Source organism: Dunckerocampus dactyliophorus, chromosome 2, assembly GCF_027744805.1.
Source record: "Dunckerocampus dactyliophorus isolate RoL2022-P2 chromosome 2, RoL_Ddac_1.1, whole genome shotgun sequence".
NCBI lineage: Eukaryota > Metazoa > Chordata > Actinopteri > Syngnathiformes > Syngnathidae > Dunckerocampus > Dunckerocampus dactyliophorus.
The window spans coordinates 6,700,379-6,723,418 of NC_072820.1; positions in this window are offsets into that span (position 1 = coordinate 6,700,379).

The window sequence follows — 23,040 nt, forward strand, 5'->3', positions numbered from 1 at the left end:
CAATTCACAATTCCGCAAAGCTTATTTAATCCTACCCCTCATCCGTTTCACATCAGTCACAATACATTTGTTCACTGTACAACCGACTTAATGGTGGTAATAAATTGATAATAGCTGATGAAATAGTTGACAGATACACGGTTTGATAATGAGTGAGTTTTCAAAGAACATTTCTGCGAAAACGTTGCCCCAGTTTTCATGCACTGTCTCGGTTATCATACAATATTGTGCATAACAAACCCTTTGCTGTGTACAGTGTCTGCGGTGTCAAACATCGATTTAATGTTTTTATGACGTGTGACTGCTGAATAATCCGGAAGCAGGCCAAAATTTAAAGCCAAATGCCATCGCAAAGTACGACGATGGCGTCCCCTTCCCTCATCCCTCATCCCTCTCCACTCCAGAGGGTTCATTTGTCCATTTCATTCATCATTTACATTTATTTTGCATTGTAAAACTATAAATATTGTCTATAAAATGTATTTTTTATATTTTATATTCATATTTTTTGATGCCCGGAACGGATTCATTGGATTCACATTATATCCTATGGGACAAATTGCTTCGTTTTTTTGTGCTTTTCCGTTTTTGGCTGATGTTTTGAAAATAATTAATAAAAAAAAAGTACAAATGTGTGTGAAGGAGTTATGGATATGAGATGGTTTGATTTGTTGCTCAAGTAACCCTCATACATCGTGTTAATCTACGCTGTCAGCCTTTCTAAACAACCAAAGGACACTAAAAATAGTTTTTTGACTCAATCTAAGCCTCTTACTTGAATTTTAAGTCTTCCCCTGTTTCATGTGCTTGGTGCCTGCTTTCTGTCTGTAGTTATCTGTTAATCTGTGCCCCAGCGTCTTCTTTCTTTTTTAAAATCTGTCTGAAACCTGGCTGAGAGGGAATGTTGTAAACACTCACTGTTTTTCTTCCCAGCAGAGAGTTAAGAACCTGAGAGCATCAGTGCAGGGTAACAATGCATTTTCTTTCACTCAGTGCAGCTCTTGTCTGCAGCACAACACTCATTATGTGGAAATCCTGCCCTTCTCCGACACACTGCTACCTGTTGTCCTCATTAACCTGTAGCCTGTCATGCTGCACACACAGTGTACACACCGCCCACCTGTACTGTATCATATCATTTTAAGTCCACTGGAGACAGTGAGCATGAGATTATGCTGTCCAGAGGATGAGACGTGTCCAACCCCGTGCTTGGAAAATAGATCAGGAAATTGCATGTGTGTGTGTGTGTGTGTGTGTAGAAATTTACAAAAAAATGTTGGTCCTCATACAACATGAAAACCAATATGAGTTAGGGTTTTGTGTGTGTGGGGGGGGGGGCACTTCTGTTTTTCTTGTGCCAAATTGAGCTTTGGACTATTTTGGGAAGTGAGGTCATTTCAGCCGGTCATTGTTGTACAATGATGAGTCAGCAGTGGAGGATTGGGATTTCGGATTAGGGGTTCGTTTTTCCCGGGCTGAGCGTTCAAGCCAAGTCTAAATTTAAAGAGAAGTCAATTTTAAGTTGACAGCCAACTCCACAAGCCCTAATGCTGCTGAGCGAGCCGGTCTTCTGGGTGAAAATTTAAAAAAAAAAGGCTAAACAGCTTAAACAAAGATGTTCATGCCCAATTCGCCAACATATGTACAGTATATGTCACACAGTGACCTTTTTATTCTGTTGATTAGTAGCTGAGCATCCAGAAGGCGCGGGTGTCACATGCCCATGCCCAAAGAGTGGTGAAAAACGAACGAGAAGGAGGAGGAAGAAAATTGGCTTGAAATTGCTTTTCCTGAGAAAGTGATAAGAAACGAATGAGACGTTATATTCTGTCAGCATTTAAGTAAACTGTGAGAATGTAGTGGATGGAATAGCTACCGGGCATAGTGTTTAATTAATTTGACAAGACATGAGAACGTATTAATTCCTCAGTAATACCTGCGCTCTGAAACATGCAAAATCTATCAATAATTATTATAGATATATTAAAAAGCACCCAAGATGGAACCTCGAACATCGCATACAATCTGGCCGCTCATATGTCGGAACAATTTGGATTGTCTATTTCTATATAAATTGGACTGATGCTTGGAAAGGCATAGGTTTTGAGCTGGAAGGATACAAAATGAACTAGAGGGGAATAACAACCCTTCTGAATCAAAATAAGCACGAGATAATAGTTGACTTCATAGATATGATGCATAGTTTGAGTCTACATCCTAAAATCACCAGACGAAGCAGAATAACAGATCACTGTGCCGCGCTAATTGATAATATCTTCACTAATGATTTTGATAACAACACAACTAGTTTAGTGGTCTGCTAATTGATGATATCAGCGGCCATCTACCAGTGTTTATAATTTACAATGAAAAAAGGCGGGAGACAAAAAGATATTTGAAAGACTGCGAACAGAGGAAAGTATGAACGCTTTTAAGAGAGATCTGGAAGGATGGGAATGTGTCTGTTGTACAAAAGACGTGGATGAAGCATATGAACACTTTCTAAATATTTATATGAAGCTCTATGATATGCACTGTCCATTGACAGAGTTGTCTAATAAGCACAAAGGGTCTGCAAAATACTTACTACAAAAAACGGAACAAGCAGAAAGTACAAAGTATAAAAACAAGTTAAATATTTTAAGAGTGTGTTAGAGAGAATATTATAGTAATCTATTAGACAAGAATAAAAACAACATTAGAGTAAATTGGTGAATCCTAAACAGTACCATCCAAATGCCACAAGTTTCTAAAATGACTGAAAAACTATTCAACAGATTAGATTATTTTTTAAAATAATAATGAATTAATCACCGACAGCCAGTATGGATACAGAACTCACATATGGAAACACTGTCGTCCCTCGCCTCTTTGCGACTTCACTCTGTCATGGATTTTCATGACAGAGTATAATATTGTAATATTTCATTAATATATCATGCTGATTTGTGGTGTAATATGGCCCCTAGCCCAGTGGTCGGCAACCTGGGGCTCCGGAGCCGCATGCGGCTCTTCAGCCCCCTTCTTGCGGCTCCCACCTAGAGGTCTGATTTTTTTTTTTTAAAAAACGAAACAGAGGAAACAGTTTGAAATATCTGACTCACCGCAAGTTCGTGAATGCATCTACACTGCGTTCTGACTGCTCATTGGATGAGCAAGCGAAGTGGGTGGAGGGACAGTGTGATAATGACATGAAAAAGAGTGTGCTACCCCCGCGGTAAGATATCCATAATCATTCATTTGTCCCAAAAAGAAAAATGTCGGAAGAAAATAGAGAGTTTCATTCTGAATGGATAGACTGTATTCCTTTGCCTTCACTGCCAATGGCACTGGCTTACCCACCCGTGTGCTTCATATGCAGTGACAGATTAGCAAACAACAGAAAATGTAACGATGAAAGATATTTTCAAAACAAGCACTCAGCTTTTTTCTGAAAAGTACCCATTAGCCATTTTGGAACTAGTACGGGAGGTTGAGCACAGCAAACATACTTTCAACAAGTGTATGAAGGCTCCAAAGTGAACTACAGCTGCTAGTGTTGTAGCTGACTCGCTGCACTGGAGAGCGTAAGGAGGAGGAAGCCGTTAACAGATGGACAATACATGAAAGAGTCGTTCATAAAAATATCACAGCATCTATTCTCCGAATTAAAAACAATACACAAGAACAGCTAAACCGGCATAGACCAGCATGGTCCACCAGCTAACCCAGCATCAAAACAGCATAGACCAGCATAATTTCCATGCTGGTCTAAGCTGTTTTTTTCAGCAGGGTACAACAGAGTGACGTTTGAAAAAGTTAGTACGTACCCCATGAACGTGATATCCTCTTCCCCGTGGAACAAAAACGAGCTCCGAACTAACCGCATTGCTTGTTTGTTTCAAAAACAACATGTCACTGTGGTAAAAAGTCACATTTGTAGTCCGAAGACCAGATGCTAGGCGGATAACTCTTGCTAGCTAGCTAGCTAGCTGCCGCCAGTGACAGCTAGGCAAAGCGTGTAAACAAAAATGCAAGAAAGTGACCAAACGCGCTGGCATCGATTGGGATATCTGTGTAAAGCTGTCAAACTGAAGCCAGTGAGGTTTTAAAGACTAGTTTTGATTCTCACGGAAATACGGGACAAAGTGGAACGCTGGTCGGCTCAATACGGGTGCTGGCAACCCTACAGTATGTGACACAGAAGACATGTCAGGTTTGCCGCTGCACGCCGACCGTTTTTTGTGATCGGCTTTCACAGCCATTTGTCAACATTTGCATGTTTTTTACGGGAATCGGCCCATACTGATTGGTGGCCGATCGATCGGGCATCCCTCGCTTTTATGTCCTTCACATGTTGTGTTTACAGTGTGAGTGACTTATGTGTTCATTGAGGTATGAGTTCTGACTCACTAAAATTCAACAACGCGTTTGTAACTTTTTTCTTCTTTTGTGACCCTTTTTTTGAAGCTGCTTGTTTGCTTGGAATGGATGCGGTAAACATTTGATGCTCATGCAACATCACTCATGACGGCTGAAATCAGAAGGTTTTTGCAACCTTTTTCCCTGAAAAGTGTGGTTGACTTCCAAATCGTTCAACCTCGGTAGCATTAGACTTTTCTAGAGTTTCCATTGTATTTAGTGAGTGTAGCAACACGCTAAACGTACGTCGGAATCAAGGAAAAGCCCATATGAATACTGTGTCGTGTTTGTCGGTTTATTGAGCAAATTGCAAAGATTTTATTTTTAAAGGACAACCCCCAGAACCTGAAGTGAACTGTAGAGTTGTTTTGTGTGAGAGCCCGCAGGAGCACCACACGCTTCTGGGTTAATGAATCATGATGGTGCCAGCAGCGGAGTTCGGATCCACTTGAGCTGGACGGTGTCTGCTCTGTAGCCTGCATTTTAATGGGGAGACTCACAGTTGGAAAACATTTGATTTTTTTTTTTTTTTTTTTTTTACCACATATGTGGAGCAAATTCTAAAAAAGAATGTATACCTGTCTCTGTTTTGTTTTAAGTTTGGCTAGAATATCTGGAGTGATTGGTGTTTCATGAGTCTTATGAACATCATTAGTTTTCACAGGAGAGCTCCAATTTTGTATTAATAACTTTGTGTTTCTGTTGTTAATAGAGCTCAGATCATTGATTTTCCCAAGGGCAAACACGTACAGCTCCTATACACTTTCAAGCAACTACTGCAGCCTCGCCTTACTTTGATTTAGATAGCCTTTGAAATGGAATCTTCCAGGTGCAGTGTCAGACTAAATGAAGATCACTTTGATTTTTTGCTGTTAGTTATTACTGATAATGCTTTAGCCTGTTGAAAGAGTGACCAGCATACAGATGACAGTTTTTTGTAGATTTCTTTCAGAAGATGCCTTTTGACCAACTAATCTTAATTCTTTGTAATCTACACTCAACTCTAAAAACTGCAATAACATTTACCCACCGGGCAGTACTGTATGTGCAACAGTAAAGAAGTAAAGCGGTGTAATTGACAGGTATGCACACTGCGAATGGCATTATAGTTGCATGAACAGTGACTGTGAAGTCAGCCAATGACTGCTATGGATCAATGGATGAATGCATGCGGACTGAGGCAACCTTTGTGCCTGTAGTGCTTTTGCAAGAAAACAGTTTTCTCAAAAAACAGCATGTTACCAGCAACCAGTCTACAACATGTGCTTTTAGATTGTTTGTTTTTTTGCATATTTTATGGTATGTTCAAGGCACAGTTTCCAACATTATTGCTGAAATGTATTTTCAATATGTCACAAAAGCATAAAATATGACATATTTTCACGTTAAGTATTGAGAAGAGAAGTTAACCACTGTATTATACAACTTAATACTCTGGGACGCCAGATGAGCTCCCTGGAGGTGTCATGGGCCTATCATCAAAACACCAATGAAGGAGGGTACCCACCTGTCGACCCTAAAGAAGTTTTAAACCCTTGATTCTTGATGCGGACCTCGGTAGAAAAACTTAAAATCATTGGGGTTATCTTGTAGAAATGGCTTGTAAAATAGTGAAATGTTTCCTGAATGAGGGGAAAAAAGATCACCATTTGAAAACAGAATAACACATTAGCCACATTTATTTTTCTGAGCAAAGACTGGGATCTCTGGTGATTTGGTAATGTGTACCCTACTGAGTGAATAAATGCATAATTTTAGATGGAAGCAAACGGATTCCAGATTTTAAAGATTGAGTCAATGATGCGCCCAATGTAATGATAAAATATATCATCAAATGCGAGGGTTGTCAATTTGTGGGGCACATCTGGCTCGCCAGAACATTCCATCCGGCCATGAGAATAAAATGACTGAATTCAGGATAGAGTCCTGGGCTATTAAAAATGTCAAAACAAAAATGTTGTTGTACGCTTGTATGGTTTTCTGAACAGTGTAATGACAATTAAGGTTATCTAAAAACAAACTTTTGTAAAATCATGGCCAGTGGTACTAAATCTATTGTGGATGGGTCATTTTACTGTGAAAACCACAGACATCAACTCCACATTAGCGCTGATTTCCTTTGACTTGACCCGTCTTTGGTATATTTCCCTTACGGCTTCATGTGTTTGTAATTGGTTTTGTCTTTTCTTAAAAGGAAACTGCACTTTTTGTGGGGAATGTTGCCATTCATCCACAATCCGCATGTGAAACATGGACACGCACGTCATTCTGTTTTCTTTGTGTTCTAGATAGCCGGCTCGTGCTGGCAGTTTTTCAGTAACGATGCAGGTAAAAGGGATGTACCTATAAAGCCCTCTAAAATAACATCCAAAAACCTCCAACAACGTTTTATGCACATGCTAACCATGTAGTAACAAGCGCATTCATGATAACATTTAATATATTATTTTGGTCTTTTGGGGGTTTGTTAGAGCTAACAATGCTTTGTTGTGATGCAGTCACTTGAAGCAGTGTCCTCCTCGCTAGATACACAAAGCCCTACCATCGCTGGTAACGTGTGCCACTCGATTTCTGTCGGCATGGCTTGGCAAGCTCCACATTTACACCACCAAGTCACCACCAAGTCATGCCAGTCCTGACCCTCTACGCCCCCATCTGCGCCGACGTTTCTTCCTCTCTTCTTGCCTGTTCGGCTTCAAAAACCTGGAGCTCATCCGCAGGCTCAAAAAGATAAGGTTCTGGATCTGCATTCGTCCCAAAGTAGTTGGCGGCTGCGGCGGCTCTCACAAGGTCTGCCATGATAAGTGGCTGCTATGGCCCAAGGGAACATAACATATTTAAAGAGGACATAGGAGGCGGGAAAATCAAGTCACCAAGTTTGTTACTGAATAAACAAAAAAAAAGGAAACAAAAAGTGACAAAAGAAAATGTCCTTAAAGGCCGGCCCAAACAAACAAAGGGATGGTGAGGTGAACAGGCCATCCCTGTACACAGAGGGCCGTTGTCCTGTCACCTTACTGCTACCCCTAAATGAAAATGACAACTAAAATCCTAAACAAAACCAAACCGAAAACAGGACAGCCGGTCACACCAGGACAACCACGAAACTAGAAGCTAATGGAAAAAAAACCCCAGGCTGCTGCTCAGCATCATGCCAGTCGCCAGCAAGAAGCAGCTGAGTTGGTCCAGGAGCATGACGTGGAGGTGGAGACAAGCAGAGCAGGGAGCAGAGCCCAGAGCAAAGCACGCATGCGCATTTACTGTATACGCGCCAATCAGCTACTTCCTGACAAAGAAGAAGGATAAAGCACACAAAAAAGTGTCCATCCCGAACAGTGGCACACTCTGTATGCTGTTGTGGTTGTTGACTGAAGCATTAGTTGCTATGCGCTCTGTGAAATCAATGCACCCAGGAAAGAATAATGAAAGAGAAGTAAAATACAGGACATATTACATGTTCAACAACATCATTACCATATTATGTTATCACGTAAGCACACGTCATATAACACATCATCAGTATGGTAAAGCTAACCTGTCTCACGACGTTCTAATCCCAAGCTCACGTTCCGTATTTGCCCAAATAGAGAACTACACTGTTACAGCATGTATAGAAACATTTTTTTTACAGTTTTTTATAGGCAAAATAGGTGAATCTGCATTGCCTGCATGATGTGGCTATAAAGTGGCTAGGGTCGTGGGTATGCTGGAGCCTATTCCAGCTGTCTCTGGGCAAGAGGCGGGCTACACCCTGTCTGGTTGCCAGCCAATGGCAGGGCACATATAGACAAACAACCATTCACACTCACATTCATACCTATGGACAATTTACAGTCTCCAGTTAACAAAGCATGCATATTTTCGGATTGCGGGAGGAAGCTGGAGTAGCAACAATGATGACAGCAACAATGTAAAAAAAAGAAAACACAAGGCTAACACAAAGTTTTGCCTTTAAATACAGATAGCATAATTTCCAGACTATAGAGTGCACTGGAATATAAGCCACACCCACTAAATTTAAAGAGAAAAAAAGATTTGTACATATATAGATTCCACCAATCTATAAGCCGCAGGTGTCTATATCATAACATAAGATATTTAGTACACAGAAAGATGTTACACAGAAAGATTTCAAAAAGAATTTTGATTAAATAAATGCTTTTTTCCAAACAGCGCCGAAAAGTGCGTGTAACATAGCTAGTTAAACAGTAACCTACAAGAAAAGTAGTTCATTGAGGTCTTCATCCTCCTCCTGGGAAATAAAACCACTAAAGTCATCTTCTTCAGTTTCAAAACTGAACAGCCTCATCATTCCTCCGTCGCTTTGTCAGTCTCTCTTTGTTTCGTTGTCGCGCTCTGTGTCACTTTCAACTTGAGGCAAATTAGCCCTTTAGCTTCATCAGCTCTTTATCACGAAGTAGTGCAGCCTTTCGAAACCCGTAGGTGAAAGTGGATTTTTTGACACACTGTAAAGAAACACACCCTGCAATCCTACCTTGACTCTGATGAGACAAAAGACAATTTTTTCACCAGAGTTCAACGGCTGCCGCGATTCAAGCAATCCAAACAGAAGCTGCAGTAATTGTACACTGGATGAAACTTACTTACGATTTTTTCAGATCAAAACACAATCAAAACATGACATAAGGATCACAGGAACTGCAGTTCTTTTAGCTATAAATTAGCCGCATCACTGTATAAGCCGCAGGGTTCTAAGCGTGACAAAAAAGTAGCGGCAAATTACGGTATATCATCTTTTTTTTAAGCCTCTGCTATGGCCCATGCATCCTTTTAACTTTCCCATATGTGGCCCTCGGTGGAAAAGGTTTGCACACCCCTGGGGTGTGTAACGTGTCAGTGAAAATATAATAAATGGGTTTTTAATCACAACTTGCTTTGATCTTATCATTTATATATAATATGTAGTGTAGGGCAACAGCGTTTTGGCATAAATGTAGACCTCCCTTTCAACATTCAAGATGGTACTCTTGTAAATATAAGTATATTTCAAGGACGTTTGCTGGCACGGAGTGCGTAAAGTCGCAGACATTTTTCAGAGTGGGTATCTCATTTCACGCTGTTTTTTTTTTTTTTTTTTTTGCCCCACAGCAGCAAGAGACTGGAGTGGAGGTAGCGGAGACCCTGAGTGCAGTTCAGGAGGGGCATATAACCATCATCGATTCCACTCATCTCAGTCCTCGGGAGTTGTAGAGTGGGGACATCACGGAGGTGTGTGCACGCAGAGAGTGTGTGCGCGTTGCAGTGTACATGCCTGAGTGTTTGCACCACAGGGTGCAGCTTCATTTGCACTGCACACAAAATAGAGTAGTAGATTCTTTGGAGGAAGTCAGAGTGAATATGATCAGAAGGATAAGGCAGAGCGCTGATTTTTTTCCGACTTTTTGCAAAGTAGGAGTGTGACGTTACAATAACATTGCCGGGAGTCCACTTCACACCTAATGACAAGAGCTTTATCTGCATATCGAAAACGAGAAAGCTCGGCTGGTGTGCTCATTATCCTCTTCTGTGTCAACGCATTACTGTGACATGCCTTTAAGCGCTGTATCTGTCCTAATAGAAACCATTTAGTAATTTCTCATTAGGATGAAGCCAAACATCTAATTCAAAAAAATACCAGCAGTGTGACACTCATCTGCATTCTAAATGTGCAATCCAAACGGGAATAGGGAATGAACACTGATGCAAGGCATGAGTCCCCTTGCTTCACTCGGCTAAATTAAAGAAACGCTTTGTGTGTACACACAATTACACCCCTGGACACAAACCACTCACACACACACACAGACATTAACACTAGCAGTTTGTCTGCACAATATAAAGGAAATCATCAAAAGACGCTCCCAGGATAGCACCCTCAGTACACATCTAATACAACACCTCCACCAAGGTAAATATACTTTGTATTTATTGTTAAAGATGGTTGTTTTTTGTTTTTGCAGTTTTGTCTTGGAGCAGATATGTGTGTGCCCTGTTTGAAAAAACTAGTTTGGAACATTTCATTTGGAACTATAACCAATTTCTCCTGAAAAGATGATACATCTTATGTGAATTGTTAGTTGAGACACGACATACAAGGACGAAAGGACAGGCGGAGACAGAAAGGCATATACTTGAATGAATGGAATACAAATTTATATTATGTATCATGCATCTTCAAATGTTGCTTCTGTGAATAGTCCATATTCAGACATGTAGTCACTTTGGGGCCCCAACGACACTGAATTGTCCCAGATTTTTAAGGTGACTATGTTTTGATGACCAAAACCAGGACACTTAATGAAATGATACCAAGTTTACACAAAGATGCCTTATAATTTCAATACAGTTACAGTATGCCTCCTCTGTATGGATAGTAAATTTTTATGACGAAATACCATCTGCAACAAATGCAGAGGGTACTCTGTATGTATTGTGCCTCAGATAAGGCATAGAGCATCATTAAAAAGTACATTTTGCAGAATAGGGGACCTTTAAGATTGAGGTGGAGTGGTTGCTGATGTACTCGGCAAGGATTTTGCAAGATTCAAGAAACTTTATTGTCAATTCAACACTTACAGTATGCACCAGACCCAAGAGCCACAGTGCAGAGGATAAGGAATAATGTCAGTGCAAAATACAGACGATGAGTCCAAGAGATACATTAGAAAACCCTACACCCACATGCAAATCTAACATTATAGAAGACATAGTGAATGACCCCCACCCACGACGTCGCCATACATCACCACGGCTTCGAGATGACTGATGCATACATCGTTAACATTCATGTCCCAGGTACCTATGTTCATTCGGGGGTTGATCCACCTAGTCCTATAATGATACGATTCAATTCTATACGTTTCTATGTCCACATTTGTTGATGTAGACATTCATCTTACATGATCAAATAAAGAAGCCAATTCTTACAGTATTTTCAAATGTGTAAAAGAGTACATCATATCCCCAAACATGCTGTAAGGCAGCGGCCCCCAACCAAACAAATAAATAAATGGAAATAATTGCATCGAATCTGATGTAAATGGATATCAAAATCAGAATCAGAAAATATGGGTCATCATTTTATTCAAAAAATCATATACAGTAATATAAATAGCAGTATAATAGTAGTATAAATCCCACAGTTTTGCATGTTTATGTTTGTTGCGAGCGGAGAACTGCACCACTTTGTTTGACGGTCCTTGAACGCACCAGCTAACTTTCTCGCACGCTGCACAGATAGACTACTATACTGTATTTTTCCATTTGTCTTTTTTTACATTTTCAACCAAATTCTGTCGCCTTGATGACCCGCCCTACTCTGCCTCGGATTGGCTCTGAGCTGGAGAAAGTAGCAGTTTAAAGTGATCACTCGAAAAGGATGGGGGGGGTTGCAGGGCAATCTATTCAATGCCTGCCCCCACAGTGTCAAAACTCAGCAAGGCCGAGCGCATAGAGGGTACAGGGAGTGACAGCGGTTATTCAGAGACCTCCAGCGTTGATTATAGTTTTTAAGCACACAGATTTTGGCACTGTATTGATGCCATAATTGATACTCAACCAAAAATCTACTTAGATTTCAGTGTGTCATTTCGATGCTAAATTAATACGTACTATTAATTAATAGTTACAACTGAAATGAGGCAAAAATTTGGTATAGTTCCGGCCAAGTCAACTGTTTTGACGGGCTTGACGTTAGTTTTCCACCTGCACAGACTGCAACAAGAGCTTAAAAGTGATACTGTGCCAGGGAGGTAACAACTCAAGTGTTACATCTGGCAACGCATGGCATTTTCTTTTAAAAGCCAAGAAATACTCGACTACTTTGATAGTCAGTGAGACCCCATGCCAAGCAAATCTGCTGTAGCCAGCGGGGGAAGACAGTCCCAGCCCAGCTAGTGCCGTGGACGTCAAAGATGATGATGATGATGATGACAGCAGCACATGCAGCAGCCTTTCTTACTTGGCTTAGTAATTGAATGTTAATGTGAAATTAAATCATGTAAGTAACTTAAATTTGCTCAATTAATACACGACTCTTGCATAAGATTAGTATCAACTTGTGTTATGTTGAAAATTTCTGCTGTTGTGAATTTTACTTTATATTGGTGAACGCATTACGTAGTTATCATTGTATTTAATTATCTGAAGTACTTAAAGTATTTACTATTCTATTCAACTTGCATGTCACAAAATTCCACTTAAATAGAAATCCTTTTTTGCACAAAATTTGCATGTTTTCCTTTTTTTAAGTCGTGGTCGGGCACTGTTTTAAAAGTATCGATACAGTAACTCCTCCTTTATTGCGGTTAATTAGTTCCAGTGATAAATGAATTTCCGCGAGGCACAATTCCTTGTTAACGACCTTCTAAATTCATTTTTTAACATTATTAGAGCCCTCTATACATGAAATAACACCCCTATAGTCCCATTTACACTCATATTACCAAATATAGCCATTTAAGACACAAATAAGACATAACATAGACTCACACATGTTCCTTGTCGTTCTTTTTTTTACTTCCTGTTCTGTACAGTACTTCCTGCTGTGCCTATTGTGTCATCAATGTAATGCAATGACAATTAGGGCATTATTGTGTTCATGTTATTGTGCTCCTGTGTGTTGCTGTAATGTTAGGGATTATTGTGCCTGTTGTGAGATAATTCAGACCTTTCTGGTGCTTGTGTGTCTCACCGAGCATTCTAGTAACATTACTGACACGTAGTGACCAGTGTAGAATACTACAACGTCTTTGAATGCATCTTCTGAATGCCTTACAGTATATTTGTATTTTTGTTTTTATGCTTGAACATGAATAATTTAGGCAAACAAAATACATAAACTGTTTTGACCAATAATAGGCAGTATTCAACCACAAAACTGTGATGATTTATTAAGATAATTTTGAAAAACTGTTAGTGAACCCTCAAAATTCAAAGCGCATAGCGATGAGGCATTACTGTATATGGATAATATGTAAAAGATACCCAATCCAAGCCTTGTGTGACAATTTGTATCTGTGGGAGGTTAGGGGAACACGGAGCACAGTGGATATGCTGTATGTTTACCCCATATTGTTAAAGTATTTTCGAACCTTACCTCTAAAGCGTCTTCTGACAAAAGCCATTGTACACAACAAAGACTGAAAGCGGCAAATGGATCTTACTGGTGAGAGGATACGCTGTAATTTCCAAGAAAGTAGATACAGAGCAAAAGCAATACGTGCAGAGCTGCAATTTGCATTACCAAGAACTGGACTGCTCTGTGAGTGAAAAAGACAGGAAGACAACCGATGTCGTCTACACTGAGGAAGCTACACTGAAGAAATTGTCGAAAGTACCTATTTCTTCACAGAAATTATACTGTCTCACACTTTTTACATTGCAAGAACTATAGTTAGGACAGATGGATAAAATTACAAAGAAAGTTAATAAGATAACTTCCTGTTATGCTAATTGTGCAAAGTAACTGTACAGTATGTATTTACTCTTTGATTTTACACTTAGTGGTCTTGTCGATCACAGGGAGAATGGAAGTGCATTTTGTCCATTAGTGACAACTTGAATTATAATGGAGTAATAATGCCGCAGCATGCAATTAGGTTTAAACAGTTTCCATTTAAAAGGGATTCCAAATGCTGCAAGTGTACCGTTAAAATCACTGCAGTCCTCTGCTTGTCACATGTGCACTCTGGTAATGCTATACCCGATATTCACTTTTATTATAGCATGAGAGCCCATACTGTATGTGTGTGTACAGTACCTCTACTGCTGTGATTTAAACCTGGAATGACTACTGAGCAGGTTTTTTTTTTTCCTTTTGAGTAACTTCATTCTAAACCCATTCACACCACGGATGCATTTGGCTTGTGATAAATGCATAACAGAGCAAAATAACATCATGCATTGCGGGTGGGAGTGAATGGGCCAAACAAGCTTCAATTTGCAGTGGGAGATGCATGTTGGAATCAAATTTGCATGACTAGGAAAACACCCAGAGCTGGATGACTCAGAGAGCTGGCAATGTCAGGGATGCACTGGCAACGCTGTCTGTGTGCACCGTGTTCTCACAAGAAACTGTACAAAAATTCTAGGAATATTATGTTGTTAGTTAGGCTATTATCCAGCAACCCGACTGTCTGGACGCACTTTTGCATGTCCAACTCCCCCATTAAATGGGACCTGTCCTACATTTGCAACTTCTGAGACTTACGTGTATGTTTAAAATGTTATACTGTTGTTATACAGGATGTAGACGTACCATATAATGAGGTTGGTGTGTTTTTAACTTGGTTAAACCCTGGTTTAATTTTTACACCATTCCGATACAAGAACTTCACCAGATTGTACCTGCTTTTTCTTGAAAATGGCAGCCAGAAAGTGTTTTTGGATGTAAGAATTGATTATCTAAACCGGAGTAAGGCAGCAAAGGAACTATTTTGTGTTTTCAGGGGAGCTGAAGACCTACTGTACCTTACAGTCACTGCTCCTTTGCTCTTGGCACTTCACGGACAGCTGCTTCATCAACAAAGTACAGTTCAACGCCAGCTTTTCCAGTTATGGCCAATAATCTTCCTTATTTTTTGCTGATGACCCTGACCAATAACAGAGTAAGCGTGGTCGGGGAAGTAGGCTGTGGAATCCGAGAGTTGCGGCCAAGAGGAGAAGAATGCAGGTTTACCCTGTACACAACCTTGAGATTTATGGAATATTTTATTGAAAGAAACAATATCATTTTAAAAAGCCAAATCCACATCTGAAATAAAATACCCATGAGGATGTGCACATTTTAAACTGCCGTCTTGCAAGATACATTGCACATGACCTCAGTTCCGCAAAAGACCAACTTTGATATATCTTTGACTTTGTATGGCTTTTATTCAAGACTTCAAAAGAAAGATCAGACCCACCAAGGTCTGTTAAGCGATTCAGATTTTAAAATATGACCAAATAATGTGTTTTTGTTCTTATAGAGTCTAGTTTACTTCAAGATGGCACACAGAACACACCACACACTTGAATATCCATTCATCCAATCAGTGTCTGATCTCTCAAACGAAAAGTCGTGACTTGACGTAGTACCCGGACGGACCTGTGAGAGGCAGCAATATGCTACAGGATATCCACCACGTGTCCACCGGGGGTAGTCATAATAGGGTTGTTGTTGTGGTTGCTGCCGGGCATGGCTGATGAACGACTGTCTTGCACAACAATAGGTCGTGACAAAACAGCTCTTTAGTGGCCACTCTTCCCTTGGAATAAGGCAATATTTGGAGGAAAGATGTGAGGACAGGTACAAACCTCCTCCTTTGTTTAGGAAAGGCAACTTGAGTTTGTTTGCTTGGTCTCTCCAATGTATGTGTTTGAACTCCTCACTATACTGCACTGCATAAGTTTGCTTCTCTGGATTTTGTCTATGGGGTGAACCAGCATTTGTCTGAGGGTGTTAGTGGGTTTGAAATGGGTTTCTCTGACAGCAGCCCTTCACCCAGTTCAGACACCCACAGTTAGAAAGAGCCACCCTGATGTGTGAAGGCTCTTTTGAAAACAGCAAATTAAGCAATGTTGTTTGTGCATTGCAGTGTAGTGTGGACTGCAATGACCCCTACATTGGAGAGACCAAGCACCCCTTATACAAATGCATGTCACAACATAGGAGATCAGTTTTTCCATGCCCAGAATCAGCAGTTAATTTCCATGTAAATAAAAAGGGGCACTCCTTTGAGCATAATGAGTCTGGATAGGGAGGACCACTGGTTTGAAAGAGGAGTGAAAGAAGCCATATAGGTCAAGCTAGAAAGGCTGTCAGAGGAGAAGGTTCTGGGGACATCTCTGGCCCAAAGATTGTCTCGTTCCACGTGAAAGGTGGTCACTAACGAGCTGTTTTGCCACCAGACAGACGAATTAGCTATTGTACTGCAGGATGGTCGTTCCCCAGCCACACTCGGCAACAATGACAAAAACAATCCACCAGACACCCACCAGGGACATAAATAAGGAGACTCCACACTTAAACATTTACAACTGAAGAAGCCATTTGGATTAAAGGTGAAAGGTGTCTTGAACAAACAGGAAGAGTCCAGCTGTCTCGATTCAACCTTTGCGGATGACTTACAAATCTGTCTTTACAGCTCTTAAGTCTTTGCACTTTCATGACTCCTTTTGGCTAAAGCTCCTAGCTGCAATGTTGTGAACACAGAGAATGACGCTGCTCTCTGACATAAACCTTGACTGAAATGTAATGAGTATTATTTGACAATAGATAATGCTTTTCTATGTGTTGTGTTGTATTATTTGCTGGACAGAGGGATGACTTGCTCGAGCCTTGTCAGAGCCAAGATGTTTTGCATAGTGGGCGTTTTGGGTTGGCGAAACACAAGCAAGCAGTGATATTTAAAACACACATAAAACACAAAAGGATGCATTCAGCATTTGGACCAAACCCTCTGACATGAAAAAAGAAACACTTTTTTTGCAGAACTTTAATCCCGTGTTTTCAAAGAATGCTAAACAGACATTCCTGTTAATTGAATGGATTTTTAAAATTCAGGATAACATTCATTAGGTGATTTATGGGATTGTGAGACCGCTTTGGAAATTATATGATGTATCTCAAGGGGTTTATCCTAATTTTCATTGTCAACAATTGGTAAATTCTCAGTGTTTGGTTTGATCTATTTAGCTTAAGGATATTTGGGCTTAATTCCACCATTAATTCCACCATTATCATGATCATGACATTAGCCTTAGAATTAATACTGACTGAAAACACACTTTACTACACCAGGGGTTGGCAGCTTCTGTCAAGGAAGTTGACACAATAAAACATAATGTTCTCGTCTCTTGTGTCTGTTTTGTTTCCAAGGCTACCCATCGCAATGTGCGAAACATAAAGCCGCATACAATGTAACCAAGGTCAATTGCAAGCGCTGTGTTCATTTGTGATGACAAAGAACATAATTCAGCAAGAGAGTAGTGATGGCTGTGCATTTTTTTTTAAACAAAATTAACAGCTACAAGTGGTGTGAAAAAGTGTTTCCCCCTTCCTGATTTATTTTTTTTGCATGTTTGTCACACTTAAATGTTTCAGATCATCAAACAAATGTAAATATTAGTGAATGACAACAAAAAATGCAGTTTCAAATGAAACGTCTTTATTATTAAGGGAGAAAAAAATCCAAACCTACATGGCCCCGTGTGATAGTTATTGCCCCCCTAAACCTAATAACTAGTTGGGCCACCCTTTGCAGCAACAACCTCAGTCAAGCATTTGCACTAATGTGCAATGAGTCTGTTACAGCGCTTTGGAGGAATTTTGGCCCACTCATCTTTGCAGAATTGTTGTAATTCAGCCACATTGGAGGGTTTTCCAGCATGAAGCACCTTTTTAAGGTCATGCCACAGCATCTCAATAGGATTCAGGTCAGGACTTTGACTAGGCCACTCCAAAGTCTTCATTTTGTTTTTCTTCAGCCATTCAGAGGTGGACTTGCTGGTGTGTTTTGGATCATTGTCCTGCTGCAGAACCCAAGTTGGTTTCAGCTTGAGGCCACAAACAGATGGCCGGACATTCTCCTTCAGGATTTTTTGGTAGACAGCAGAATTCCCGGTTCCATTTATGACAGCAAGTCTTCCAGGTCCTAAAGTAGCCCAACACCATCACACTACCACCACCATATTTTAATGTTGGTATGATGTTCTTTTTCTGAACTGCGGTGACTTTTACGCCAGATGTAATGGGACACACTTTGCAAAGAGTATTTTCCCAAATGTGTTGGCGATCATCACAATGTCTTCCTGCAAAATTGTTCAGTAAAGGTTTTCATCTTAAAACTCAGGCCGTTTTTGCTCAGTGTCTTTCTTATGGTGGAGTCATGAACACTGACATTAACTGAAGCAAGTGAGGCCTGCAGTTTTATGGATGTTGTTAGTGGGGTCATTTGTGACCTCTTGGATGAGTCTTTGCAGCGCTCTTGGGGTAATTTTGGTTGGCCAAACACTGCTGGGAAGGTTCGCCACTGTTCCATGTTTTTGCCATTTGTGGATAATGGCTCTCACTGTGGTTCGCTGGAGTCCCAAAGCTTTAGAAATGGCTTTACAACCTTTTCCAGACTGATTTTCAATTTTTTCTGCCTTAATAGTAAAAAGTTCAATTTAAAAACTGTATCTTGTGTTCAGTTGTGTTGTCACTGACTAATATTTAAATTTGTTTGATGATCTGAAACATTTAAGTGTGACAAACATGCAAAAAAAAAAAAACAAGTCAGGAAGCTATCAAACAGACAGAGGTGTGGACTTCAGTAATGTGACTTGGACTTGAGTCACAATTTGACATGTGACAATATCATTGTCAAGACTTGCAACTCCACTTGGACCTTGCACATCAATAATTCTGGACTTAACTGAGACTTTATTGTGATGACTTGAAATTTCTTGAGATTTTCAGTGAGTGTGTTAACCCTTCCCACAGAATCTGCCTCACTGAATGCATCGTCCAATCATGTTTAAGAACAAACATCGAGGGCGTAGCTTACATTTCTGTGCACTGACTAAACCCTAAACGAATCCTAAAAAATTGATTCATTGTTTTAGTCAAATTTAATAGCGTTACATTATTAAAGTGTTTTTTTATTTGGTAAAAATGAAACAGTGCTTACAACATCTAAGAACTCAAATTTGAGCCTTTGAGCCTTTCGATCTTGTCTTGGACTTGAGTGAAGATTTGAGATGAAAGACTTGAGACTTGCAAAACACGGACTTTCTCTCACTTCTGGTTCTCGAATCCTGTAAAAAACTTGTTGGAAATTTTTTAAAGTTAAGAAGTAACAGCTGGTTCAGTAACTTGATGCTTTGTGGTTTTATTTTGGTAGTTTTAGTGTTTGTTGTCTCTCCTCTCTGCCCCACCACTCCCTTCGCACGACCAATTCTCCTCCCTGATGAGTCTCACGTGTGTCGTATTGCCTTCACACCACCTTTATAACAATGCTGTCCTGTGGTTCAGTTCATACCTTAACAACAGTAAACAATGTCTTTCTATGAGAAGCTGTAAATCTGATGATGACTCAACAAAGAGGTATCCCTCAAGGCTTGGTGCTAGGACCATTAGTCTTCTCCAGCCACAAAAACAAATTTCCAACAGCAACACATCCGTTCGATACCTTTCTGCCACTACAAAACACGTGGAAAAATGACAAAATACAAGGACGATGTCACTGCACAGTCATTTTTAATAAATGCTAAAATTACCATTCTGAAGTGTGATAAAGTGTGATAGTTTCACATAGTTTTACATAGTGTTAGATTTTCATGGGAAGAACAGTGACATGAAGATAAAAAATACCCTGCAAAATGCAGGAGGGACTGTATAATAATGAAGTTTTTAAGAATAATAAGACAGACTCACTATCCCTCCCATCATTATTTCACAACTCTTTGCTTAAACTATCAAATTAGACTTTCCTCATGTCTAATCTGAGTTCCATGTGTCAAAAACCCGACTGATAAAAAAAAGCTCCATTTTGAAGCTCCATCTGACTGGAATAACTTACCTTCGTGGACTTATCTTTTGGTTTTATCTGTCTTCTTAACTTGAGATGAAATGGTCCTGTTACCTAGTAACGGAATGACTTCTGTATGTGCCCACTTCAACTATCAACTGTACTACTCCATTCCTGGCTGTTTGCTAGTACAGACGTCCGTCGGCACTTCAAATTTTGTGGCTTCACACTATCAAGGTTTTTCAAAATTAATTCATTATTGCTGTTTTGTCGTAGCTATGGCCTATTGTTAGTCCAAAATATGCATATTTAATTTAATATTATGTATTCTTTACCTAAACGGAGAATTTTCAAGCATAAAAATGGCTAATTGAACCAACATGCAAATATAAGACATTCAGAAGACGCGTTCAAAGATGTGCTATGTGGCATTTTACACTGGTCACTAGGTGTCAGTAATGTTACATTGATGACACAATCCAGAAAAAAAGCAACAAGGAACTCTCCCAATGCTACAGTGTAAGTCTGTTATGTCTAATATGTCTTATTTTCTGTCATTATGTTTACTATATTGGGCAATATGAGTGTAATGGTGGCTGTGGGGGTGTTAATACATGTTCAGATTGCTCTAATGTTAAATATCATAATTAGAAGGTCAACTATGAAATTATTTCCTTTGTAAAGAAGGAATCCTACTTTGTGGAAATTCACTTATCACGATCGGGTCTGGATTTAGATCCTGACAACACGCAGGATGGTCCAAAAGAGTGAGCTTATTCCTCTGGGAGAAGTCCTTTGTCAGGCGGGCATTGCTGTCCTGTTGAAAAAGGCCAGTCATTACCACACAGACGAGGGCCTTCAGTCATGAGGTATGCTCCCTGCGACATCTCCACATAAGCCGTCTGCCGTTTGACGCCCCTTTACAAGCTGAAGGTCCATTGTTCCATTGAATGAAAAAGCAACCCAGATCATGATGGTGCCCCTCCACTGTGCTGTGTGGAAAACATCTCAGGTGGGATCTCCTTGTCATGCCAGTAACGTTGGAAGCCATCCGGACATTTTTTCTCATCAGAGAATAAACCTTTCAATGTCCCATGTTTGGTGCTCTCCTGCAAATTCCAAACGGGCAATTTTGTGGCGTTGAAGGAAACCAGGCCTTAAAATACCTTTTCTGTTCTTTTCTGATGGTTATCGGACTGCATTTGTCACCAGTAACAACCTTCACTTGGGCTGAGGATCGTCCCGTGTCTTGACAGACATCTAATCGCATCCTTCGGCTCAGGACCTATGAAAGGACCGGTGAAATGTTTTTGGGTCTACCTCTTGACTTTTTTTGTTCCATAACCCTCAGGATCTTGGAAGAAATGACTGTATTACTGCGTCCAACCTCAGCAGCCACGGCGCGCTGCGAGAGGCCTCGCTTATGCAACTCAACAATCCAACTGCGTTGTCAGCTGTACCAGGAGTCGGATTAGGTGGAAGACAATGCACTTGTTCAACTTGTTCAGTGTCCTTGTTTTGTTGTCTTTGCCTTTGTCATCAAGATTTCATGACAGTGTGAATACCTGCTAGAAAATGACATGGAATCCACATTTTTGCAAAGATTTTGGCTTATAAAGGCTGTGGTATTAAAGTTTTGATCAGCTGATGGACAGCCAATTTCACTTTAATGCTTGTTTGCAATAAATGGCTTACTGAAAACATTTTTTGTCTCACTCTCATTTCTTCTTTTTGGATTTTGAAGCTCTACCTAGATCCTCATTAAGTTCCAACAGTGCAAAATGTAAATTTTTGCCGTTTTTCTTCAAATTTTGATCAGGTGCGTGTATCTATAAACTTTTGTGTTTTCTTTTACACCATATAATGAAGGAGGGAAGTTGACAGATATGGCTGCACTAGACTGGCCCCTTGTGTTGACTTAATCCTGAACGAATTGACTTTTTTTTTTTTTTTTAAACCTTCGCAACAGTTGTCATGCTTTTGACAGTTTGTGAAGCTAGCTGTAGTTTACTCTTCCACTGCTGACTGATTGGACTGGACCATAATGATGTGACAGACAGAAAGTTTTCCAATTACCTTTTTAAGTCACGGCCCTTTCCCAAGCTGTTTTTCTTCCCTTCCCTTAATGGAGCTGTGAAATCATTGACAAACGAGCAAATAAAACTACTTTTGTAAGCGATGTGTAAAATCTTTAACGTCTATGCTCGATTGTACAAGTGCACACATGCACACACTCTCCCTATCAAATTGAAGACCTGTATTGAATTAATTCATATTTCCAGGCTTAAAAAAAAAAAAAAAACTAATTAAATGAAGTGTTTTCTCTCAATGTTCACACATTCTGTGCTGTTTTTTTTTTTTTAATCAGATGCTGAAATAGCTTTGACAACCAGTTATCAAATAATACCTTACGTTACTCGGAGGTCAAGGCAGCGTCAAAGCCGACATTTTGGCTGCAAATCCAGTGGACTATGTCTACCCTGCTTGTGTTTGTGTGGAGGACAGCTGAGGCCATGTATTTCTTTAAGATAGGTCAAATGCAGAAGATTAGTTTCCCCTTGGAGGTTCAGGTGATGCTTTGATTTAGATATTGTAATTATTTTGCCTTTTGGAGCTCCCTGATTACTTACAAGATAAACCAGTGAAGTCATTCATGAATATCTTGAGCAGTTTGGGAAATGAAATGCATCGCTTTCTCACTAAATGTGAGATGAGAAAATCAATATCGCTCTCATGTATGAGTGGTTAGAATAAAATAATCATCACTCTGGATTAAAAACCATTATATTATACTGGGAGACAGAGTCTAATTAAATGTGAAAGTGAAAATTAAATCAATATGTTCCCATACCTAAATAGTAATAAAATTCAGTCCAAAAAATTAAGTTTGTAGGCTCTCGTTGCAGACTTTCCCCATCCTTTCAGTGAAAATGCTTTTAATGAAAAATGTTTAAGCCACAGGGTATTTCACAAATTTGTGGAATTATTTCTCAGGAATGTTTGTGTCAGGAGGTCTTATTGCAGTGCATGAGAAATGCCTTTACCGATATATGTAAGAAGAGCATATAAAGAAAGGAAATATACATGTATAGAAAGAATATACAGTGGAACCTTGGTGAGCGTAATGAATCTGTTCCAGAAGCCG